The sequence below is a fragment of the Muntiacus reevesi genome, chromosome 3, assembly GCF_963930625.1.
Source record: "Muntiacus reevesi chromosome 3, mMunRee1.1, whole genome shotgun sequence".
Taxonomy (NCBI): Eukaryota; Metazoa; Chordata; class Mammalia; order Artiodactyla; family Cervidae; genus Muntiacus; species Muntiacus reevesi.
In genome coordinates, this window is record NC_089251.1 from 202,031,818 (window position 1) to 202,039,135 (window position 7,318).

Below are 7,318 nucleotides of genomic sequence, written 5' to 3' on the forward strand. Positions count from 1 at the left end.
GCAGGGACTGGTCCATACCGCTTGCTATTTGATGAAGCAGCCTCAGATGCACTGTGGGCAAATCTCTTCTCTTCTGTGAGTCTCGTCTTTCTGTCAAATGGGGGAACACATCCTTCTTGGTGTTGTGGGGGTCATGGGATTGGACGGGAGCAGTGGGTGTGTGGGGTCCAGCCAACTGCCCGGCACAGAGTGTGGACTGACCCCTGACCCCAAGGAAGCTTAGAGGGGGCAGGCGGCTCTGCTTGGACGTTTAGCAGGCTCCTGCCCTGGGGCTTTCTCTTTTCAGGAGCTGGGGCACAGGGTCTCCAAGATGAGGTGGGGCAGACACCAGGGAGACTCAGAGGCAATAATGGGGCATCTGTTAGGAGTTGCCTAGTTCACTGGGCAATGTCAAAGCTGATGACTACCTCTGCCTGCCTTAAGCCTGGACGTCGGTTCCCTCCAACTCTCACCTGCTTTATGGGTCAGCCCCCTTGCCTGACCCCTGTCCTCCCCACCCTCTCCCCACCACTCTGCCCTCACCCACCGGGTCTTCCTTTTCTCCTTGCCCCCTCCTGAGGTTTCTTGATTCCAGCCCAGTCACATCCCCTCCATGCCAGACCTCCCTTGTACTTTGCCTCTCTTCCTGAAGGTCTAGCCCCGCATTCTGACCTCCTCCAGGCTGCCTGATTGCAACACAGACTTTGTTTACTGCACTCTAGTGGCCCAGGGGCTTCTCTGCCTGCCCTGGGGCTTTACTCTAAAGCACGTCCCCCATGGCCAGGCAGGCAGCAGGTGTGAGGGCCCCAGGGCATCAGTGATGGTGACGGGAGGTGGGGGAGGGGACTGAACTGAACAGTGGAAGGGATGAATGAATGAAGCAGGAACCAGACATCCTACCTGAGCTTTCCTATATATCAGAACCACCTCTCTGCCATGTTGTCTGAAGGTGAAAGGGAGTGATGTAGGTGAGCTTGGAGGGTGGTCTTTCTGTAGGGTCTCCCCTTTCTAAATTCAAGTCTGCCCTTGAAAATGGGTGCCCCTTGAGGGCACCAGTACCTGCATATTTTCAGGCAGAGTCAGAGAGATTTCTAGCGCCTTCTCTTTTTTTTTTTTGGCTATACCGCAGGGCCTGGGGGATCTTAAGTTCCCAGACCAGGGATTGAACCCATGCTCCCTGAAGTAGAAGCACAGAGTCTTAATCACAGGACCACCAGGGAAGTCCCTCTAGCATCTTCTTTGCAGGGTTGGGCCTTGGACTTACCAGCACACACTCTGAGACACCAGTCTCTAGGGGATGGTCTCCACTAACCAGACACACTCGACATGTCCAGGGTGCTTATACAGAGCAGACTTCAGGCCTGTCCCTCCCCAACATGCACCGGTGCTCCTTCCTAATCAGTGTACCCCACCTGTCAGATCAAAGGGTCCAAAAAGCAAAATTAGATGCCAGGAATTGATCATGAGCACCAATGGTGACAAGGGAATTTAAATGGTTTGGACAGGGCTTCACCTAACTCCTGGGGAGGCCCAGGCAATATCCTACCACCCACTTTATAAGATCTGGTGTTTACAAGGAAGGCAGACTTCCTTTCCCTCAGAAGGTCCAGACGAGTGGTAAGGGAGTGAGGTATGGTCTCCCTGGGGAGTAGAGGGATGGGGTGGGGGGTAGCTTCCAGGCTTTGAGCCAGCAGGGTCTGGGAGTCTGGCTACTTACCACCTCAGTCTGTAGACATGTTAAAAGCAAAAAATGTTGTCAATTCAAAACTTGGGAGGTTTGGGGGACTTCCCTGGTGGACCAGGGGTTAAGAGTCTTCCTGCTAATGAAGGGGACACAGGTTCAATCCCTGGTCCGGGAAGATCCTCCATGCCTTGGAGCAACTAAGCCTGTGCCTCACAACTACTGAGCAGATTCTAGAGCCTGAGCTCCGAAACAAGAGATGCCACCGCCAGTGAGAAGCACCGCAGCTAGAGACTGGCCCCCACTTGCTACAACTAGGGAAACCCCCTGTGTGTGTAGCAAGGAAGAACCAGCACAGCCATAAATTTAAAAAAAAAAAAGGGGGGGGGTGGGCGGAGAGGTTTGGAATGTCCCTAAAGGTCAGGGATTTCCCTGATGGTTCGGACTCCTTGTTCCCACTGCAGGGGGCACAGTTTCAGTCCTTGGCTGGGGAACTAAGATCCTACATGCTGTGCAGCGCAGCCAAAAAAACCCACAAAGATTTGGGGTCCTTTTACTGTGTGAACAGTGGCCACTTTGGATGACTGCCCTTTGGATGGATGGCCTTCCCAGGAGGTGCTAATGGTAAAGAACTCGCTTGCCAATGCAGGAGACATAAGAGATGCAGGTTTGATTTCTGGGTCAGGAAGATGCCCTGGAGGAGGGCACGGCAACCCACTCCAGTATTCTTGCCTGGAAAATCCCATGGACAGAGGAGCCTGGCAGGTTACAGTCCATGGGACTGCAAAGGAGTCGGGCACAACTTATAAAGTGAGCACGCATGCCTTTGGATGGACTGTTCTCTCTGGGGCCCCCAGTCTTACCCTCAGATCTGTTCACTTCACCATGTTGCATGCCTGGCCCTTGTAGGATTCAAGTTGATAAACCCAGACCTGTGTTGTGCTGGTAAATAACCCAGCCACACCTTCAGGGTCTGTTTCCACCACTTCTTCCCTGCCAGGCCCCCGATTTTATTCTCTGTAACTCTGCCTGCTTGAGACCCAGTCATCTCTCGTGTTCAGAGTTCAGATCTTCTGCTGTAGTTTCACCCCCATGGCAGTGATTGCCCCCTTCCTGGCTCAGGTTCCCGAGAGAGAATCTCCTTAGTCCAGAAAAGTGAGGTCGCTCGATGTAAAGGAAGCAGATGGCCTGAGTAGGTCCCTCTGGGGCTGGGGTCCAATCTTGTCCAAAGAGCTGCAATCAGCAGCCGGGGGCAGGCATCCTTCTGAGCAGCAGAGGCTCTGGGCAAGAGAGCAACGAGGCCGGGGCTGCACACCCAACAGACAACCGCTCCCTGGAATGATGGTATCCCCCCATCCTGGGCCCCTCCCCTGAAGTGGCGGAGGGTATGCTGTCCAGCCAGGCCTCTCAGACTCTCCTCTTTGCCAGCCTCCAAGCAGACTGCCTCCTTTCCATCTGGTGTCAACTCGTGCGTGGTGAGGGGACACTTCCTCCTCTCTTGAAGCTTTGCTCTGGGTGATATTTTGCCTCTGACCTCATGAACTGATCGTTTATTTGCATTTCAAGAATTCTAAACGCAGCATTTTCCAACTCCGATATATCTCCTGGCTGTTCGTGTGATTCTCAAACTTCTCCTGTAAATGACCCACCCTCATCTTGTGTTGGACTGAGGTTCAGAGCCCAGCCAGTCATTCTTAGACCACAGCACTTGAACATCCAGATCCTTTTGGAATTTCCTTTCCTTTTTTCATTTCTCCAATGGGACTGTCTCTATGCGTTTGATGTATATCCTTAACCATTGTGTATCCTTGTGTGTGTGTGTGTGATTTCTGCTTTCCTAAGGGGCATTATGCTATAAATCTTGTTCTGTTTCCCACTATTCTCACCCAACATCATGAGAGGCCATCCTTATTGATAATATGTATAAATCTAACTCAATGTTTTTTTTGGTTGTTGTTTTTATTTACTCATTATTTATTGACTCAATGTTTTATACATAATAGGTTGGGTCCCAGTAGTGGCTAGTGAGATCAATTCTGCTGGGGTATAATCTCCATATACAGGAAGTGAATACAATATACAAGACAATATCAGAGTGCCTCAAACATCATCGGGGTAAATATTGTTTCATGGGAGCTTCCCAGCTGGTTCAGTTGTAAAGAATCTACCTGGTAATGCAGGAGACCCAGGTTCAATCCCTGGGTGCAGAAGATCCCCTGGAGGAGGGCATGGCAACCCACTGAAGTATTCTTGCCCGGGAAATCTCATGGACAGAGGAGCCTGGCGTGGTGTGGTCCATGGGATCACAGAATCAGACGTGACTTAGTGACTGAACACACACACATTGTTCCATGGATTTTTTTTTTCCCAAAAATAGATTAATTAGACTTCTTTGATGGTCCAGTGGTTAAGAATCTGCCTGCCAATGCAGGGGACATGCGTTCGATTCTTGGTCCAGGAAGACTTCACAAGCTACCGGGCAACTAAGCCGATGCACAACAACTACTGAAGGCCGCTGCTGCCTGGAGCCAGTGGTCTGAAACAAGAGAAGCCACCGACGTAAGAAGCCCTCACCCCGCACCTGAAGAGTCGCTCCTGCTTGCTGCAACTAGAGGAAGCCCGAATGCAGCATTAAAGACCCAGTGGAGACAAAAATAATACATAAAATGTTAAAAAAAATACTAATAAAAAATAGATTGACAGATATAGGTTGTGTTGTAAAAAGTATTCTTTACTGAGGGTCCCAATAAGAAAACTTTAAATAGTCAAGTTCATTGCTGCTTATTGCTTTCGATGGCTCTGTTATTCATCCACAGCATTTTATTTCTTCACCTTAGTGATGAACAACAGGTCACTCCAGGACCCACACCCTACCACCAGCCACACTGATGGATATCTTAATCCACGTCTGTCATGTGAGCCCTTATGTCTTGGATGCCTCCAAGCATAATACCAAACCGGCTGAGCCAGAGTTCACAAAATAGAAAGGCTCATAGGCCAAATTAGATGCCTGGATCACACAGACTAATAAGTCAATTTAAAGTACAGAGCGAGAAGACCAGGTGGGTGGGAGAGATGGAGTGGGTTCACCTGCAGACCTAGGATGCTGAACAAGAGGCTGGGAGGTATGTACCACCTGAATCTTGGTATATGGTCCTCACCTGTCTTTTCCTTCTTACTCGCGCTAGTATTAGCCTTTTCCAAAGAAGGTGAATTGTTAGTGCAACTGCTGAGGTTTGAGCCAGGGTCCCAGCAGACAGAAGGTGACTGAGGGCAAACACTCACCCTATGAGAGTCAAAGGACAAAGGATGAGTAGCTCTGGCCACAGCTGTAACTCAACATTTAGTCTGATAGACAGCCCTGGGCTTTCTGCAGCAGATGACCCTTAGGGCAGAATGGCTGTCACCAAATAATAGCTGCATCCAGATCATGACTATCATGTGCCTTGTATGTACCTAATGTTTTATAGTCTGTGCCTCATGAAAACGGAATGGAGCATCTTCTGAGCATCTTCTGGGCCCTCCACCTCCTTTCATCTATATTCACAGTGTGTTCTCTGGATCTGTCTCATAGGTCTTATCTACCTATACTTCACAAACCTTCTGAGTTTCAGCCTTCCCGTTTGCCTGATGGAGTGGAATGTTCTCCAGCACCCTGGCCGATGCACATTACCTGCTCCCTGGATGCCAGGTCAGGGGCACATGTTACACTCAGATTTGTTACACGTGCCCGTGGCTGCACAGAACGACCCCTCAGTGGACACGAGCACCCAAAGCAGCAGTTTTCATCGCCCAACATCCTGGCCAAATGTGATTTTCTCCTCCTGCTAACATTTGCTATTTTGATGGGTATAAAATATTGTGATGGGTACATAACTTCATAACCTCACCGCTTGGTATCCTGGGTGATCTTCTTAAAGGGTTTCACAAATCTATCTCAGATATTTCCTAGAGACTTTGCAGAATGCCAAGCCATTGAGATGGTGAGCAGGGAACCAGAAAATCTCTCTCTCTGGGGAAAGTATCAGTGGGGACCGGATAGAGCGGGAGAATTGTGGATCTGAGGCTCTCAGCCTACCTGTCCCATCGCCCCAGGCAGTCTGGCCTGGCTAGGCAGTGCTAGAGACAAGGGAAGACCCCTTCTGTCACTCTTCCCTCCCTTGCCACTCACCCCAGGTTGCCACCCACAGAACTGGTCCTAACTGGGAATACATGGGGCTTCCCAAGGCTTGTCTACTTGGGCAGGATGCTACAAAATCCCAGCAAATCACTACACCTCCCTCTGCTGGCCTCTGCCTGGTATTGTTACTGAAAGGAATTCGTGGGTCCGGCTGCTTTCCACTCAAAAGGCAATAAACAGGTCAAGTTGGTGGAAAGTTTGTTTTATTTGAGAGCAGGGCAGGGTGGTGGACATCTGTCCAAAGGCCCCCTCTCTGCCCCTGTCAAGCGGGGGGTGAGAGCTTTTACAGACAGAGTTGCCAGGGGCGGGGGTTGCGAGGGGGCGGGGGGCGTGTTACAGGCAGAAATAGCACAGTCATCTCCAACAGCCATCTTCAAATTGGTTATCAGTGGTCTGACCAGCATCATCTTGATTGTTTTAGGCCCAGTTAATTTTCAGTTCCGGGGTGCACCTGTTCCCACTTCTCTGTGGTCCGTTCTCAGAACTGTGGTGGCTCAAGTCCTGGGTATGGTCATCATGTAATTAACTCCTCCACCTGGGGTTTCCGTATCTCTAAGACAGCTCACAGGATATGGCTCAGAATATTATCTATAGCCCTTGAGAAAGAACTGAAGGTCCTTGACTATGTTTAATGACTACATTATTATTATTTAGCCTCCTTTGACTGTTTTCCTCTGTTTCCGCATTTCTCACATCTCTGATTAAACTTACAGTTTGACTAAAGTTTTTCACGGGCAAAAGGCAGGCAGAGGGCATGGCGTGGGGTGGGGGACCTATGGTCTTGCTCCGTTCCAGCACTACAGTCAAAGAATCCACTTGTAAGTCCCCCACCAAAGCCTGGCCTCCCACTGCCTCCTCTAAACACACACCTCTGCTGACGCTGCCCAGTTCTCCTGGACAGATACAGGCGTGGGGGTTGTGGGTGGAGTCTTGTCCTCTTGTCCACGTCACTCCATCCCACTGAAGCCAGGATCTCAGAATCCACGCCTTGGCTGCGACAACAGGCACACGGTCCGGGGCAGCAACAGTGATGGGCCTGATGGGCGGACACATAACCCAGAGGGGGCAGTCCTGGGCTCCACACAGGTACACTGTGCCAGTCCCCTTGCCCTGGGTCTCTCAGGCGGGTCATCAGCTTGGGCTGTGTGTGGCCTTAGCCCTCCTTCCGGCATAAGTTAACCCATCCCGGGCAGGCGGGAAGCAGGCCAATGTCTATTTTCCATAGCAGAGCATCACAGCTCCTGGATCCATTCGGTGTGGGATGCCCAGTTCCTTTCTTGAGAGCAGGGTTTGCTGTGGGAGTTGAAACAAGTGGAGGAGAAGACCCCCTAGGAGGAAGCTGGGGGCTCCCTAGAGGGGTGGTCACTTTCCATCCTATTTTTTGGATATTCAAGATGTATCATATATGAACATATATTTTTTCGCTGGCAGGATCTTAGTTCCCTGACCAGGGATCGAACTTGGCCCCTTGACAGTGA